This window comes from Lepus europaeus, chromosome 16 (assembly GCF_033115175.1).
Source record: "Lepus europaeus isolate LE1 chromosome 16, mLepTim1.pri, whole genome shotgun sequence".
Classification (NCBI taxonomy): domain Eukaryota; kingdom Metazoa; phylum Chordata; class Mammalia; order Lagomorpha; family Leporidae; genus Lepus; species Lepus europaeus.
The window spans coordinates 65,930,485-65,950,351 of record NC_084842.1 but is presented as its reverse complement, the minus strand read 5'-3'; positions in this window follow the sequence as shown (position 1 = coordinate 65,950,351).

Here is a 19,867-nt window from a genome sequence, read left to right as displayed (position 1 = left end):
CTCAGGAACTGCTCATTATAGTTCCTTCTACACTTTCTGTGCCCACTGCTAGATCAGCAGCAGTGGACATCTGGCCATGTAACCAGCAATGGGATGAGACCATTTCCCCTACTCTAGCGGAGAGGAAATGTACAATCTTCCAACCTTTGTTATTTTCTTGCATCTTCCCTACCTAACTTTTTTTTAGAGAGAAAGAACCCATTGGCTCTGTGAAGTAAGAAAGAGAGTAGCCTCTGTGGCCACTCTCCCTCAAAAATATGACCTTGTATCTCCAAATGGTCCTCCTGCTTATATTAGGAGGATTAACATAGTGGTGGGGAATGTCTAAATTCCAATGATGGCTGTTCTCTTCTGCAGTTGTTATGTGGGAAACAGAATATCCTTTAGTCTTAACTGTAGATCTCCAAAGTCAATTTTAGGATAAAAGGTCCTGACTCAGCACTAACAACATCTAGTTACATTTTGAAAAGGTTTATCCACTTATTTGAAAGACAGAGAGGTATCTCCCTACCTCTGTGTCACGCCCCAAACAGCAACAATAGCCAGAAATGCGCCAAGCTGAAAGCCGGAGCCAGCCCTCCCACATGGTGGCAGAAGCTCAAGTACTTGTCTACAGCTTCCCAGGCACATTAACAGAGAGCTGGATTAGACATGGAGTAGCTGTGACTGGAGCCAGCACCCCCATTTGGGATATGGGCATCCCAAGTTGTGGCTTAACTCACTCACTGCTCCACAATGCCTGCCCCACATTTTTAATTAAATGACTTGGTCAAGTCAAAGTCATAAAGTTCCTTCATGATATGATTCTGCTTAAAACTGAAATTTCCAGATTCTTGTTGTCATATTCTTTCTAGAATATTGTGAGTTCCTCTCCAGTATTTTTGAATACAATAAAGCAAATATAAGCACTAAATCTGTACACAAATTTTCTACTATACACATATATAATTTTTAATTATAAAAAGACCCAAATTATCTCTCCCTCATGACTACTTTATGAGGGAAGGAAAGGGTTCTCCCTGTGGGTGTGATCGTGAAGAATCAAGGCTTTTTCTCTGTGTACCAAAAGCAGCAGAGAAAACAAGGGTTGCTGTGGCTAAGAGGCTTTTCATTAGCTCTGGAGCACATTTTTAATTTGATAAACTTTATTGTCAGATCGTTTTTCTATAATAGAGTTTCATATGGATTTCAGCATTACAATAGTTACGCACTTAACCTTTATTTATGAGGACAATTTCAGGCACACAGTCTTTTCCAGCCTCTCAGTGGTCTCTGCTAACTGTCAATTCTGGTTTAAAGCTGCCGTGATGGAGGCGCCCTTGAGGAGCCAAATTTCTGTTCTCTGGACATCAAAATGCTATGGCTTTTACTGTAGCGTACACATGCAGCTCCCACGTGCCTGAAACACAGTCCCACAAAGGGCAGCCTAAAGTTAGCCTTTCAGAAACATGTTCTCAGTTCGTGGTTCTTTATAACACAGCAATAAGTAATTCAGTGGAAGGATTTGGATTTATTTCTCTTATATTTGATAACGTGAAATCAATGATAGCATCTTTATCTTTTAAAATTTGTCTACAAAAATTCAAAAATAAGAAAGTAATCAAATGTTTCCCTAGTGAGAATCATTATTCTATACGATAAGGTTTCCTTTGTACTCTGATGCACACGCTACAGTCTCTGAAAGATATTAGAACAACCTATTTTGAGGCAAATTAATAGGGTCAGGCTATATGAAGATGCATTTTATTCTCTTTACTTCTATGGTTTATGAGTTTGCATTGCCTTACAAAATATTTGTTTGCCTAAAGTTTGGGTATCATTCCTTCTCCCAGTCTTCTCCCTTTTCTAGCCCTGTCTTCTCAAAGATAGCATGCTTCCTGTGCTAGGTTTTACTATTAGACTATTGTGGTTTCAGTGAATTCATTTCCAGGAATTTTGATGAAACTAGAGATTTTTCATAATTGTAAAAATCACACTAGTTGAAAAAAATTAAAACTTTTTTTGTGGAGAATTTTAGGGAAATCACTTTTTAGAAAGCCAGGACGAGTAAATGTGATTCAGCAATGAAGCAAAGTTGTTTCCTTTGGTTGCACACTTTGGTATTTAACAATCACCTTGAGTAGGGAAAAAAAAAACAACAGGAATACGATAAGCAAGACACCTTCAATATATCATCTAGTGATAATAATCAGTGAGCCAATGAGTATAAAGAAACAAAACAAATACAGTATTCCCAATCGAAGACCCCTTGCTTAACTATAAATTGTGTTATTACTATTTATGTGAGACATAAACTAATCTCTCTAAAGGATATCTTCAGATTTTCTTGTGGATGTTTGAAGTCTCACATATTTTAAACTAAAAGCACAACTAAAGATGTGACTGAGCATAGTCACCATCATGAAAATAATGTTTGTGTAATGAGTTATGGTAAAGAAAATATTTAACTGCATCTCATAGTTTGTAATTGTTTCCACAGATTTGTATGGTGAAAGTTCTTCAATGACTTCCCATTGCTCTTATAATAAAAACCCCACATTTTGAATATGTACAAAGGGCCCGGTACATTCTCTTGTTCCCCTCTCTCACTGACAGATCTTATGCTGATATTCTCTTCACTGTTTTCACTGCTCCCATCGTGGCTAGTTTTCTGGATGCACCAGTTTTGACCTCAAGGCTTTTACATATGTTTCAGATTTATCCGTTCCTCCACCATTAGTGCTTTTTGCTTTTGCATTCCCACACAATGCCTGCCCCTGTGCATCCTTCAGTTTCAGCTAAAGACAACAACTTCAATGAGATCGTCTGTCAACTCCACCCCAAATCTAAACTTTGTTTTACCGAGAATATTTTTCTTAAGATTTGTGTATCTTATTTTGTAGCAGTTATATATATATATGTATATATATATATATTTTGTATATAATATCATGTGGTTACTTAACACATATTGCCTACAGGGGAGGTAAACTCTTTGAGAGCAAGAATCATGTCTATTCTTTTTTTATTTTTAGCTTATTTAATATTTACATTTGTTTATTTTCACTTTATTTGAAAGGCAAAGACAAAGAGAGTTCTTCCATCTGCTGGTTCACTCACTGAATTCCCTCGAAAGTCACAACTGGACCAGGCCAAAGGCAGGAGCGGAGAACTCATTCCATGTATCTCACAGGAGTGGCAGAGACCAAAGTACTTGAGCCATCACCTGCTGCCTACCAGGAAGCTGAAATCAGAAGTAGAGCCAGGACTTGAACCCAGGCACTTCCATACTGGATGCAAGCATCCAAAGTGGCTTCTTAACTGCTAAGTCAGATTATTCTGCTTTTTCAGTTTCACTTAATGTCTGCATGGAAAAAAGAATCTCTGTTTGCACTAACCAATAACTAACCCACACTGAAATAACTTGTTTAAATGACTATGCAGAAATAACTGGACACTCTGAAATCCCTAGAGGGAGACATAACAAATGAGTGGTATGGTTGCCTACTATGGCAACGCTGAAGTTGTTTTACTGGGAACAGTGATCAGCTTGAAAGAGGAAGACTCAGGGTATGTACAGGGCAGCTGCCTCCTGAAATTTCACCCCCCAGCCTAAATTGTTGGATTAGACAACTCTACACAGACGTTGCCTCGGTGAAATGCAAGCTGATGCTTATGAGAACTTGGGGAGAAGAAAACATACCTCGCTTGTTCTTCCAGGGTTAGGGTATAGTAGAAATTCATAGTCATGGGATTAACAGCATTAATTTTATCAGGTTCTATGACTTTTTAAAAAATATTTTTATTTAGTTATTTGAAAGTCAGAGTTAGGCAGGCGCCGCGGCTCACTAGGCTAATCCTCCGCCTTGCGGCGCCGGCACACCAGGTTCTAGTCCTGGTCGGGGCACCGATCCTGTCCCGGTTGCCCCTCTTCCAGGCCAGCTCTCTGCTATGGCCCGGGAGTGCAGTGGGGGATGGCCCAAGTGCTTGGACCCTGCACCCCATGGGAGACCAGGAGAAGCACCTGGCTCCTGCCATCGGATCAGCGCGGTGCGCCGGCCGCAGCGCGCCTACCTCGGCGGCCATTGGAGGGTGAACCAAAGGCAAAAGGAAGACCTTTCTCTCTGTCTCTTTATCACTGTCCACTCTGCCTGTCAAAAAAAAAAAAAAAAAAAAAAAAAAGAAAAAAAAAAAAAGAAAAAGAAAGTCATAGTTACAGAGAGAGAGAGAAAGAAATCTTCTATTCGCTGGTTCACCCCCAGATGGCTTCCACGGCAAGCCCTGAGCCAGGCCAAAGCCAGGAGCCAGGAGTTTCATCAAGGTCTCCCACGTGAGTGGCAGGGGCCAAAACACTTGAACGATCCTCTGCTGCTTTTTCCAGGCCATTATCAAGGAGCTGGACCAGAAGTGAGCTGCTGGGACATGAACTGGCACCCATATGGGAAGCTGGTGTCGCAGGTTGTGGCTTTACCTGCTATACCACATTGCCAAGCACATGGCTTCTTTTTAAGATTAAAAAAAGCAGCTGGCTCCGCGGCTCACTAGGCTAATCCTCCACCTGCGGCGCCAGCACCCCGGGGTTCTAATCCCAGTTGGGGCGCTGGTTATGTCCTGGTTGTTTCTCTTCCAGTCCAGCTCTCGCTGTGGCCCGGGAAGGCAGTGGAGGATGGCCCAGGTCCTTGGGCCCTGCACCCACATGGGAGACCAGGAGAACCACCTGGCTCCTGGCTTCGGATCAGCACAGCGCACCGGCAGTAGCGGCCACTTAGAGGGTGAACCAACGGAAAAAGGAAGACCTTCCTCACTGTCTAACTCTGCCTGTCAAAAAAAAAAAAAGATTAAAAAAAGCAACACACATACAAGCAGTCAGTACACTTTTTGCACAAAGAGATGGAACTCATTCACATGGCTCCTCCATTCTGTGTACCTGGTTCCACTACTGAATTCCTCACACTGTAGTACAATTAATCTATTTGCATGTCTTTTCTTCTCTGCTAGGCTTTGAGCCTCTTTGAGAATAGACTTTTATATATACATATGTATAATTTTTAATCAATGACTTCATTAATTTAGATGAGTGCTTAATAAATATTTTATAATCATGATGTTCAAGAACAGATATATTTTACGATTGAACTACTTGGCATACCCCTCACAAAGAACTAAAATGATATTATCAAGATATAATACTATCCTTACTTTGCATGAGGCAGTGTGATATTTTTCATTATATTTTGCTATATTTTGATTTTTGAAATATATTAGCCATATAATCTACTTGATTAATTTCATTACCCAGTAATGATTTGTGATCAGTAGTTTAGTTTTTTTTTTAAATATTTATTTTATTTATTTGAAAGACAGAGTTACAGAGAGAGGTAGAGACAGAGAGAGAGGTCTTCCATCCGATGGTTCACTCTCCAGATGGCCACAACAGCCGGAGCTGCACCAATCCAAAGCCAGGAGCCAGGAGCTTCTTCCAGGTCTCCCACATGGGCCCCTGCACCTGCGTGGGAGACCTGGAAGAAGCTCCTGGCACCTGGCTTCAGATTGGCCCAGCTCCAGCCACTGAGCCCATATGGGCAGTGAACAAGTGGGTGGAAGACTTTCTCTTTCTCTGCCTCTGCCTCTCTGTAACTCTGCCTTTCAGATAAATAAATACATCTTTTTTTTTTTTTTAAAGGATGCCTCTGTTAAAATGCAAACTTGTAAACAAGCTAAAAGAAATATTATATCAAATAAAGAAGGGTAACACAAGCAAGCTGACGAAGCAAGAAAACATATGTCAAGGAAAAACAGCTCAAGCACACATGGCATCTCGGTGAGGCTGGAGAACATGAAGGATGTCGGGATGTCCTTGACTCTTCTGAAAATTAGGACATTTTTAGGCCCAGATATTTGTTGAGTCTCACTCTTTCCTTCAGTGTTCCTTGTTATTGCCTTCATTCATTAAATTGTTTTCTAACCAATCTTCCTGACTATAGTCTAGCCCTTTCTACCTTGTGGATAGAGTGAGCACTCACACATTCAAATCTGATGGTGTCATTTGCAACTCAGAAAGAAATTTAGTTTATGTTTTCGTTTTACTTGAAAGACACACACACACAGACACCCAGAGAGACACACACCCCCATCTTTCATCTGCTGGTTCACTCCCCAAAGCTCCACAGCAGCCAGAGTTGAGCCAACGCAACCAGGAGGCAGGAACTCCATGCTGGTCTCTCATGTGACTGGCAGGGACTCAAGCACTTGAGCCATCACCAGCTGCCACTCAGAGTGTGAATTAGTAGGAAGCTGGATTGGAAGCAGAGGAGCTGGGACTTGAATCCTGAGGGGCAATGTAGCTGTTGTACCAAGTGCCCATCCCCCACCCCCGCCCCCCTAAAAAAGCTTAAAAGCTTTACGGACTCCCATAGCTTTGAGAGAAAGCAAAGAAAAAATCAAAACCACAGAGTGATACTTAAAGACCTTTCAGATTTGTCACATGCTAACCTCCTCCATCCCTTCTGTCTCCATTGATCGTAAGAGCTGTGAGCATCTTCAACAGAACAGAGTTTTCTCTTTCCTGAGTGTATTAATTTCTTTCCAATCCATTTGCATATATCTCCCCTCCCTGGCAAACTCTTTATGCCTTTGACTACATTTTCAGTTCTCATTCACCAACAAAAACTTAATTAATTGCCCTTCTCATTGTGAAGACATGTCAGTCCTCTGACCCTGGGCCCTGTGGCCTCTCAGACATAGGCTGCTAGAATGGTAACAAAAGCTGCACAGATATGAAAGGGACACATCTCATCATTTGATTTACAGTTTTGTTGCTATTAACACTTGAGCAGACTGCTTGGTTTCTTAAACTTTCAATTTCCCTTGTAAAATAGGGACATACCATTTAGAATTCTCAAGTTTACGGGGATGACATATATACAAGTGAAAGGAGGTTCCTTGTTACTTTCAAAAGTTTTAATTTCAATCTTGAGAAATATTTATCTATTCCCACATCACTTTTTCCTTCATAATAATGGTGCTGAAAACAAAAGAAACCTTTGAACAGCAATCACCAAGTATTATATATTACAGCTATTAGTACAACCTTGGGGAACGGGGTCTATTTTAATCCCCATTTAAGAAGAGAGGCGCAGGCATTTGATGTTGCCATAAGATGCTATTGGGGATGCCTGCATCCAATAGTAGAGTGCTTGGTTTCAGTTCGAGCTCCTCTGCTACTGGTGTGTACCATGGAAGGCATCTTGTGCTAGCTCAAGTACTTGGTTCCCTGCCACCCAAGTGAACACCTGGAATGAATTATTTGCTCCTGGCTTCAGCCTGGCCCAGTAATTGTTGTATTGCAGGTATTTGGGGAATAAACTAGCAGATGGAAGTTCTCTCTTTCCTAATCCTAATCCTAATATAGCAGGAGAAATTGAGTCACAAAGATTTCAAGTAATTGCCCAATCACACTCCCGTAAATGTGGGTCTGAGTTTTGGCACTAAGCAGTATGGCCAGAGGTTGTCCTCTTAATCACAAGTGAGCTCTGCCTTTGCTGGTCACCTATTATCGGTGCTGACAGTATGGGTTGCAAATGCCTCTTTCTGATCAGCTATAGATAATATTAAATATACGTGAACACTGTTCAGACCAACTTGATATCTGACTTAACCTTCTCAAAACACATATGGGTTATTTAAGGCAAGGGTATTTTTACATTTCCAGATTTATTTAAAATCATACTACCTCCCCACCTGCCATATACTATGACCAGTCCTCATAATGATAGATTATGATTTCCTGGAACATGCCACAGAATAGTAGGCCAGTACAGTAGTCCCCTCTTTTTAATTTTTTTTTAGATTTATTTTATTTTATTTGAAAGGCAGAGTTACAGAGACAAAGAAGGAATGAGAAAGAGAGAGAGAAAGAGGTCTTCCACCCACTTGTTCACTCCTAAAAAGCCACAATGTCCAGAGCTGGGCAGATCTGAAGCCAGGAGCCAGGAGCTTCTTCCAGCTCCCCATATGAGTATGGACTTGGGCTCTCTTATGCTGCTTTCTCAGGTGTATTCACAGGGAGCCTGATAGGAAGTGGAGCAGCCAGAACACGAACTGGTGCCCATATGGGATACCATTACTGCAGGTGGCAGCTTAACCTGCTATGCCACAACACCAGTCCCAAGTCCCACTCTTATGCGTAGTTTTGCTTTCTGTGGTTTCAATTATCTGCAGTCAATAAGAAGAATGGTGAGTACAGTGCAATAAAGACATTGAGTGGCCGGTGTGCTGGCATAATAGATTAAACCTCTGCTCACCATATAGGAATCCCATTTAAGGAGCCCTGGCTGCTCCACTTCCTATCCAGCTTCCTGCTAACATCTGTGAAAGCAGTGGGAGATGGTCCAAGAGCTTGGGCCTCTGCACCTATGTGGGAGACCTGAAAGAAGCTCCTGACTCCTGGCTTCAGATTGGCCCAGCTCTGGACATTGTGGCCATTTGGGGAGTGAACCAATGGATGGACGATCTCTCTCTCTCTCTCTCTCTCTCTCTCTTTCTCCACCCCCTAGCCCTGTAACATTGCCTCACAAATAAATAATCTTTAAAAAATAATGACACTGAGACACAGAGAGAGTACACTCATATTATATATAGCATATCATTGTAATTGTTCCATTTTATTATTAGCTACATTAATCTCTTCCTATGCCAAGTTTATAAATAAAATTTTATTTCTATTATGGGAAAAGTCAATATATTTAAAAGTTGCTCTCATCCATGGTTTTTAGGCATTCACTGGGAGTCTTGGAATATATACCCTGTGGATCAGGAGGCACTATAACTTCATTCTGGATATCACCTTTGCTTTGATGTTTATGTGGGCACTTCAGTGATTTACAAATTACTTATCCTTTAAGGCATGAGACTCTTCCATCCTTTAGGAACAGAATTGGATGCTGTCTGTTCTGCTCCTCAAAATTTTTGCCTCCTCAGAGCATCCATTACCTTTGTTTAAGGTGTCTTGTTTGAATTTCTGGGTTTCTTATTAGATAAATTATCTTCTTTGTGGAATGGTGGAGTCTTCTCATTTTATGGGTTCCATACACCACCTAACAGTGCCTGGCACAGGACAATAGTTTAAGTGACAGTTTTATGTTAGGATCTGTTCTGTTTACTGTCAATGTAGATGTAGACTAACTAGAATGATTTCATAAATGGATTTCTCTTCTCTATAGTTTAATTTTGTTGTTTAAAATGCCTAAAGTTATTTTTTATTATTTCCACTTTAATAGATATTCTCAGGAATGCAATTGATAGCATGTGAATAAACTGAATGACTAAAGGATATTCTTTTATAAACTTATGCCTGTGTTACTGCCAGAACACTCTATCATTAAGATATTTTTGTATTTATCTGAAATTAAGTGGAAAGAACAAATGTTGGCTTTGGAAAACGTTGCTTCTCAAAATTAGAATTAACTTCCAAACCCATGTTACACTTACAATCTTATAAATCCACTAAGACTCCATATTTTTTTTTCTTAAAATCTTCAAGTCTATTAAAAGCAAACTTAAGCCTTCAAGGGCCTCTCTTCCATCTTACTCAAGCATTCTGAGCTTTTTACTATCTTGCAAAAATAGACCATATTATTAGTTAAGACAAGGTGATTTCTAAATATACTGTTATATCATGCACCAATAAATGATTTACAAACTACAGTAAAGTTGCCCGAGACAGGAGAAATGATCTGTTTTGATTTTTATAAAATAATAAAAGGAAATGCACATTAAAAAGGACATTTAAAAACCACTTCTAAAAGTATGTTTAAAAGCAATTTTATTTGAGAATGAGAAATGCTGACATTAAGAGAATGTATTAAAGTATCGTTTACTGTGGTGCAGTAATCTGGGAGTCTGCTTAAACCTGGACTTCAGCGCTTTGAAATGAGTTCCAGTTGCTGCACTGTAATAATGGCTTGCCTTTATTTATGTACCTACCCATTGTCTTTGAAGTCAGGTAATAGCTGCAAATCAAATAGCATATTCTCATTCCCTGTCACATATCCTGCTCCTTTAGCATTAGGATAAACAGATGTGGTTTCACCCAAGCCATTGTCAGCAATACACTACTTCCAGTGACAATAAATCTTTCCACTAATGATATTAGGTAATAGAATTGGTCTTTTGCACTGTCTTTTCCCACTGCTCTATTTTAAGGCAATGGCTTTGTAAACAAATGCTATATAATGCAAGGTAATACATGGTGTGAAATAAGTTTGATCCATTAGTATGTTATGAAGTTGGGGCCTAGAACAGGAAAAGGATATAATATGATGAGCACAGCAAGGGAAAATAATGCTGTGCACAAAATAAGCAAACTGACAAAAATCAGGGTGGCTTAGTTTATTTATAAAAGCCTTTTGACGTTTCTCCATTTATTAAAAATGACCCTCTTGAACTCTATTTGAATGACATTAAAACGCCGAGAGAGACAAGAAGAAAGAGTCTGCTCAAATATCTTTCCATCAGTGGTAAAGTTTTTTATTTATGTTATCCTAGATATAATCAAATAAGGGAATTGGGGTGTTTGCTGCTTATCATTTCAATGGCAAATACACACTTACCCAAAAATACCTCTGAGAAAGCTGTTGGAAATTTATTTCTTATAAGCACTCATGTCACGAGAAGAAAAAAAGTTGGTTGTCTAAGATGTGGAGTTCAAACTTCTTAGCATCCACTCTATGTAATAAAGCAAGAATAAGAAAAAACATTTCTTAATCTTTGATCCCATAATTATGGACTATAGGGAAAATAACATTTGTTTTTGTCAGGAATATCTAGAAGTACATTTTTATGTCTAATATGTGGAACTTTTTGTAAATTCTACTTTATGACATATAACAAGTTATTCACAGTTAAATATTTAGTTTAAAATGCTTTTAACTAATCCCACTTTATTTATTCCAAAACGGTTTCTATTTTCCAAAAACTCAAGAAAGTATACTTGAAGACTTTAAAAACAAAATTAACCAAAGATAAAATATGAAGCCTGTATTTTTCTACAATGCAAAATTTTTAAAAAGCATTAATCCCACAGTGGACATTTAACCTAGCAGATGAGATGCCCATGCCCTCACTGTGGCACCTGGGTTTGGAGGCTGGCTCTGGCTCCTGGCTCCAGCCTGCCCTTGCAGACCCTGGACTCATAGTTATGGCTCATGTCATTGGCTTCCTGCTTCCCACATGGGAGATCTGGATTGTGCTCCTGGCTCCTATATTCCAGTCACTGGATCCTGCAGGCATGTGAGGAGTGAAACAGTGGAGGGGAACTCTATCCACCTCTCTGCATCTCAAAAATACATTTCTGAAATATAAAATAAAAAGCATTTATCTGATCCTCTGACATGGAAATGCCTTTCATTTGTGTTCCCTGGGACAGAGAGCCTTCCCTGCCTTTGATATTTTTGATTCCTGCTCATCATTCAAATCTAGTTGAAGACACTCCAAAAGCTTGGGGAAATGATCTTGTGTGCACCCACAGCACCTTGTCCTCACACTCATCTCAGCATGGATTACATAAGAATCACTATTTTCCTATTAGTTTCTCCCCCTTGATCAGAATAGAGTTGTCTTGTTCTTTGATGAACAGATGCTTCCTCATTTAAATTATTCTAGAATTTTCTGCTTTATGATGTTGTGAAAGCAAAAGGCATTCAGTAGAAACTGTAGTTCAAATATTGAATTTTGATATTTCCTGGGCTAGTGATATATGATATGATAATCTCTTGGGATGCTGGGCAGCATCAGTAAACCACAGCTCCAGGTTAGACACATGACTGTGAGTATAACAATTGATACTCTACAATGTACCATGTTGCTAAGCTATGATGTTTGGTATGCTAGAGGTATTTCACATTTTCTCTCTGTCATATTTTCAAAATATGATGGGTTGTTTTAGAAGGCAACTCCACTGAAAACCAAACAGCATCAGTATTTCTAACATTTACCATAATATCTGGTATAAATTAAGTACATATATGATATTGACTTGAATCAGATGAGAAACTTCTTTGGTTCTATGCGGTTTTCATCACAGGCAGATCTAGGATATTTGTTAATCATTCTGAAAATCTAAGATGAATTACAGATAATTTGAGTGTTTTCTTTCTATACATATACATACACAGACACACAAACACATTTTGTAATAAGTTTCTAGATCATAAAACATAGTCAAGGCATGTTTTATACCCTTGAAGGAGGAGCTAGAATATGTGAAGATTCAGGTAAATAAATAGCAGTGGGATGAGAAATAAAGGTATTTATGTTACAGATTCGATTTAGGCCACTAACTAAAAGAAATATCAGGAGGGTTAGTTGGTCTTGGTGGAAATATCATGATTTTGCCCTTTGAGCAGTTGATCTCAAAGTATCAAGAAGGCATTTGGTTAGAAATGAATGGTCAGCTATTAATTGTGCTCTGGAATTTTGAGATTTAAGATTACATGTTTGAGTAGGTTGAATTATGATCATGCAAAAATGTCCACTCCTAATCCTTTAACCATGACTGTTTCTTTACCTGGTGGCAAAAGGTACTTTGCAGAGATTAAGGATTTTGAGAAGGCCAGATTATCAGGGGGACCCAGTGTTAATTATAAGGATCCTTGTAAGATAGAAAGCTCAGAGTCAAGGAGACAATGAAATGGTGGGAATGTAATCAGAGGGGAGAGAAAAATGCTGTTTTCTGACTCTGAAGATGGAGGAGGGACAAAGACGGCTGTGATATCACTAGGTGGCATAATCTTAAGAGACCACCCTGGTGTATGTGGGCTATTGTTATGGGGCATGTCACTGTGTATAAGACAATACATTGGTATTAGTTTAAGCTAATATGTTTCTAGTAATAGATAACAAACATGTATTTGAGTACCTGGAATTTGTGTGCTGCTGTAAGAAACCCCTAAAAATGTAGAAATGGCATTGGAATTGGGCAGCAACTAGAGTAGCTAGAGTAGTTTCAAGGAGTATGCTACAAAAATCTAGATTTGTTTGAACAGTTAGTAGAAGTACGGATAGTAAAGACTGCTTGTGAGGGTCCAAAGAGAGATGAAGAGAATGGAAGAGCAAACCTGCATTTCCTTAAAGAATTCTGAAGTCATCACAAACACATTCTTGGCAGAAATATGGAAGTTAGAATGTAATGCTTATGAGGGGTAAGAAGGAAATCAGGCACACAATATATGAAATCAACACAAGTCTGCAGGTAGTTCAAACTTTGGAGCTATTAGCTTGGAACTAACTAACTCATGGAAAACAGAAGGCTAATCATTTCTGAAGGCTGAGAGAATGGTTGGGAACACTTTGGGGATGAGGAGGAAGAGACTAATGCAGGGAAAGAAGGAGAGGTTGTCAGAGAAGGACTAGGAACCTGTGAAGTTACATGGGATCAGATGATTAGGGGAATTAAAGAAGAAAGGGTTTTCAGCAGCATCAAGTACTAGAAAGAGTTTGAAGAATAAAAAATGGTATAGAATTTCATAATCAGGAGTCATTATCTTCCTCAAGAGAGCAATTTCTCTATGATAACGTGCAGTCAAAATGCTGAAGATTTAAAAGTGAGCGAAGGAAGAAGCAAGGCAAGGAGAGCAGAATACTCAATGAAAATATTTAACAATAAGAAGAAAATCATATGATTGCTTGAGGGGGACACATGTTAAGAAATTACACACATGCTTAAATTTTTATCTTTAGGATATGGAACTTCAACCTGCTGTGGAAGATAGGCAAGCATCCAAATAAAGGGAAATGATATAACCAAGGAAAAAAGTAAAGGAAATGATTTGGGTGTAAAAGAAGGATATTTGGTTTTCAGATATGTGAGCAGAGTAAACAGAAAGAGAGTGAGTAGCAAAGGTATTTTGAGTTGGAGAAGGCTAAAGCTTTCCCACAGTCTGTTAGTAACGTATTGTACACTATGAGTAAGAACCTCAGGGGTGGGCATGAAAGCTTGAGGTGCGGATGGAGAAAGTTTGGGGGAACCTTTTCTGGGGAATTTTAAGAGACAGGTGGAAGGAAAATGAAAAGCAACATGAGTAGAAGACCTAAGGCTAGAGAGCAAATAATCACAATTAATGCAATTGGAGTTTCTGCAAACTGGTAGCAGGACCAAATAGCCTGGGAGAGAGAAAATGCGAATTTTCCAGTGATATCAATTAGCAAGGAATTAAGGGATTCTATACTTTGATGAATGCAGTCTTTAAAAGGCTTCCCAAGTGTGTAATTCTGAGGCAAAATGAAGTACAATACAGGTCATGGCCAGAAACGGCCTTGGGTTTCCACTCACATTTCACTGGAAGATGAATCTAACCTGTGGTGCTTGATACAATTTCCCTGGCCCCACTCTAGATATGCTAATTTGATAAGAATCAAGTGCAGGCAGGTTTTGGCTTTGTAATGAGCACCCCCAGGTAATTCCAGCACAGGTGTTACGAATCACAAATTGAGAAGTACTACTCTGATCACATATTGAGAAATACTGGGCCAGGAAAATAGGGAGTAGGTTAAGGAGCCACAGGTCACAATAATAATGAGCAAGTTGAGTTGTCATTAGATAGTAGCTAAGGTAAAGAAAAGTAATTGTAACAGAGAAGTTTGTTTTAAAGTATGAGCATGGGGAATGAAGCTTTTAAAAAACTTATCTTTTAGGGGAAAAGAAATGTTTTTGCTCCGTCCACCCTTTGTTTTTCTTGCAATAATCAGAGAGGATTATTTTGCAAAATTAGTACATTAACCACATTTAGTAGTAGCTGGAGTGATATATTAAACATTCAAACACAGGCATTAGCACTAGTCTGCTTTCCATGTGGTTGACAGGGTAGGAAAGCTGGGGCTTATTAAAATATTTGTGAGTCCTGAAGATAGAAAGGGACACTACCCCAGTCAGTCTCCTTCAGGTTGCCACTTCTCATTTCCCACTTTTTTAAGAGTGTTGTTCTGTCAGTAGGAAATTTTAATAGAAAAGAAAATTATGAATTTGTGGTTTTCTTGATGCTCTAACAGCATTCTATTTATTAAATTGCCAAACTGCAGTAGCTCTCCCTATAAGTCACAGACTTGTAATACAAATGTAAGGTTGCCTTCTTCTCATTGTCATTTTTATAATTTTCTCTGAAAGTCATGTTTTGAAGACATCAAGTGAGAGAGTGTGTGTATGTGTATAAAAGCTAAACATAGAATCTAGCACAGAGCTAGCCTGAATAAATGGTCCCATAATGGATTAGGTGAGTGTGTATTCCACATATTTGTTCAGAAAATTGATCCAGAATTATTTATAAAAACAGTGAATGTAGAGAAAATGTTGTCTGTTGATTTGGGGCTCTAGAACAAGTTGTTCAAAGACTAGGGGTGGCAGAACATCTGTTTGTCCCCAGATGTGTGGATTTGAGGCTGTCTTCCCCCAAACAGGAGAGGACAAGCAAGATGTTAGAGTCACATGGAACTATGAGCCAAGACTGGAAGAGGTAAAAATGACTTTGGTCCACCTACACATTAGGTTAGCCAGAACTCTGGGACATGGCTACACTGAACTCCAAGGTAGACCTGGAAAGTTTACTAGGAAAGAAAAGGAAAAGAATGTTGCTGATCACCTCAGTCTCTGCAGAGAGATAACCTGAAGGGCAGCCATTGAGATATTCCCCATTGGGACGTTGAATGACTCAAATTCAGTATCAATCGATGTTTGACTGTAGCTGTTGTGGTGGAGCCAAGAGGCCTGTAGAGAGGTGGAGAGGACCCCATGTGGGGCTTACACAGATGGTGTCCATGGTGGGATTGAAAAAAAAAATGTTTTATTTATATGTTAAAAGACAGAACAACTGGGGCCAATGGTGCTGTGGCATAGTGGGCTAAGCCTCCTCCTGAGGCGCTGGCATCCCATGTGGGCACCGGTTCTGGTTCTGGCTGCTCCTCTTCCAATCCAGCTGCCTGCTATGGCCTGGGGGAGAACTAGAAGATCATCCAAGTGCTTGGGCGCCTGCATCCATTTGACAGATCCAGAGGAAGCTTCAGGCTCCTGGCTTCAGATCAGCTAAGCTCCGGCCATTGTGGCCATTTGGGGAGTGAACCAGTGGATAGAAGTGATGGAAGCCCTTTCTCTCTCTTTCCCTCTCTCTGTAACTCCACTACTCAAATAAAATAAATAAAAAAAAAATTTAAAGAAAACAACAACAGAGAGAGTGCAAGGGAGAGATCTTTCATCTTGTGTTTTAATTCCCAAATGCCTGAAATAGCCAGGTCTGGGCCAAGCCAGAGTTAAGAGCCATGAACTCCATCCTGGGCTCTCACATGGGAGATACACTTTCTTTTGCTATCCCAGGTGCATTAATAAGGGGTTGGATTGGAAGCTGAGTAGATGGGACTTGAACCAGTATCCTGATACAAGATGCAAAACAGTGGCTTGACCTGCTACACTAGGAGGCTGCCTCTGTGGCAAATTTTTTTTTAAAGATATATTTGTATGAGAGTCAGTGTTACAGAGAGAGAGAGAGTGTGTGTGTTTCCATCTGCTAGCTCACTCCTCAGATGGCTGCAACAACCAGGGCTGAGCCAGGCTGAAGCCAGGAGCCAGAAGTTTCTTCTAGGTTTCACATGTGGTTGGCAGATACCCAAGCACTTGAGCCACCTTAGGCTGCTTTTCCCAAGCCATTAGCAGGGAGCCAGATCAGCAATGGAGCAGCCAGGACACAAGCTCCTGTATAGGATACCGGCATTGCAGGAGGTGGCTTTACCTTTCATGCCATAATGCCAGCCTCATGTCCTTTGTTTTCAAATATCTATGATTTTTTTTTTCTTTCTCTTTCTCCTTTTCTTTCTTTCAATTCTTCTCCTTCTTTCTTTTCTTTCTTTTTTTCTTTCATTTGAAAGGTGGAGGGAGAGAAAGAGGGAGATATAACACTTCCACCCACTGGTTCACTCCCTAAATGCCTACAATACTTGGTTTTGGCCAGGAACCTGGAACTGATCCCAAGCTTCTCATGTAAGTTGCAGGGACACAATTACTTGAGCCATTGTCTACTTGCTTCCATGTTGTGTATTGGTGCAAATCTGGAATTGGAAGCAGAGTCAGAAATCAAACCTAGATACTCCTATATGGGATGTGAGCATCCCAAGCAGTATGGTAACAGTCACCGCACAAAACACCTGTCCCCAACCTGTTCTTAATCTCTGCTAGCATGCTCTCTACCTATTTTGCATAGCAAATACACAAAATTAGATTATTACCTTGTCGTCCTCTCACTGCTTCTGACATCTTAACTTCATCCTATTATAATATAATGTTATATTTTATCTAATGCAAAGTTGTTTTGATTGCAAGAAACAAAATTAAGCAGGCTTAAATAGTAAGAATATATATTAATTATCATAACTGGAATCACGAGGTTGAAGAGCATATCATTCAGTATTCTGTTACAGGTTAAAGGAGAAAATAAAATGTAGACTACTGTAAAAAGAAAGGGATTTAACACAATGGATTGAGTGCTTAGGAAAAAAATGCTTGACAGGCCTGACATAGTGAACTAAAGGCTTAGGTTCCAATAGTGTCTCCCTCTGTCATCATCATCTGGATGCCAAGACGCAGGATATTTGTCAATCAAATAGTGGTTCCAGAGCAATTCCACTTCCACTGTTATTCACTGTTCCCTAGGGCTACCTTAACAAATTATCACAAATTGAGTGGCTTAAAGCAATAGAAATTCATTCTCTCAAAGTTTAGCAGGTTAAAAGTTTGAAATCAAAGGGGCAGCAGAGTTGGTTCTTTCTGGAATCTTGGCAGGAAAAATCATCTGCGCCCCTGCCATACTTTCCAGTATCGTCCAGCAAGTTTTAGTGTTCTTTGGCTTGCAGAAACACTACTCCAATCTCTTTCTTCATTTTCACATGGCTTTCTCCTCTGTGTTTCTGTATATCATTTCCTATCTACTTATAAGGATATTCTCATTGCATTTAGGAGTCTTCCTAATTCAGTGTGATTTCAGCTCATCCGTTACATTAATTGCATCTTCAAAAACTCTACTTCCAAATAGAGGTATATTATGAAATTTTGGGTAGATAGGAATGTTGTAAACACACTTTTCAAACACCATCTCACACAAGAAAAAGAGTACCTTATTTCTTTCCTTTAATAATCCATGGAGTTAGAGATCCAGTATTAGACCTTCTGCTATTGCTGCTACAGAATCTCAAAGCTCATTGAAGTTATCTACTTACGCAATTAATTTGTTTTTAAAATATCCCGAAATTCAAATTCAGTGGTTTAAAACAGTAATCTTCCATTATTGTTTAAAGACTTGTAGGTCGCATAGGCAGGTTCAGGGATCTTGATCGGTCTTGGCAGAACTCTCATGTCCAGCAGTTGGCTGGTGGGTCCCCGGGAGTATGTTCATGTGGTATGAACTCTGCTGGGGTGACTCACAGTAGGGTAGCACAGGTTTGTCCTCATGGTGAGGGTAAAGGAGCAAAGAGAGAGGCAGAAGCAGCCTAAGTTTGGAAATGGCACTCATCCTTTTTGTTGCATTCCACAAGTGAAATAAAGTCACAGATCATTACGGATTCTAGGTATAGAGAATAAATTCCAAGTTTGGTGAGGAAATTGAAAGGAAAATTTCAGAGGTTAAGGGAAAAGTGAAAAATGGGGGCCATTTTGTATTCAATTGATCACAGCCTCCATGACTTGTTAGCAGAAAACAGCAGATGTTGAAAGTCCAGATTCTGTCAAATTCATACTTCATATGAATATATCAACTTCAAAAATTATATCCTATGTGGATTCCAGTTTTGAGAGAATATCACACACACACATACACACACACACTTTACAACCTCTAGGGTTAAAGTTTAGTAAGTCAAGCTTCAACATCTGCCACAGGCAAGATTCAGGAATAACTGATCAAATGGCTCAATAGTAACTCTTAGTTATCAGCATATTGACTTTATTCTCTACCTGGTAATAAAATTACTACACCATGTGAAGCACACACTGTGTATGACGACCTTTTCTGAAAGACAAGTGAGCCTCTTATCATATGTATTAAAGTTAGGAATAGAGAGATCTTACCCAAGTTAATAGAGATTTCTGTCATAGTAACCAACAAGCTCTCTTACACAAAATTCAATGGTCATTTTCTTGCTGTTTTTTTTCTTCCTGAAATATTTTATTTCCTTAGCCTTTTTATGAGGATTTAACACATTAATATGCATATGGACTTTAGAAGTGTTTGAAACTTGAAAGTCCTGTTTCTTCTCCTCTTCTTCTTCCTCTTCCTCCTCCTCTTCCTCTTCCTCCTTCCTTTTCTTCATCTCATAATTGTTGTTACCTAACCAGTTGACTTTAAATATAGGAAATCCTGGGGTTGGCATTGTGGCATAGCGAGTAAAGCCACTGCCTGTGGTGCTGGCATCCGCTATGGGCGCTGGTTCGAGTCATGGCTGCTCCACTTTCAATCTAGTTCTCTGCTATGGCCTGGGAAAGCAGTAGAAGATGGCCCAACTCCTTGGGCCCCTGTGCCCATGTGGGAGACCCAGAAGAAGCTCCTGGCTCCTGGCTTTGTATCAGCATAGCTCCAATAGTTGCAGCCAATTGGGGAGTGAACCAGAAGATGGAAGACCTCTCTCTCTTTCTCTTGCTCTCTGTGCCTCTCCTTCCCTCTCTGTGTAACTCTAACTTTCCAGTAAATAAATAAGTCTTTAATAAATAAATATAAGAGGTCCTATTAGTGCTTGTTTTACAAATACATATTTGTCTAATGTAATTTGTATATTAGGAAAACATTTCAGCACAATACAAACTTTATGTTTTCTTATGTGCAATTGCAACAAGTAAATCATGATGCTAATACAACCATTG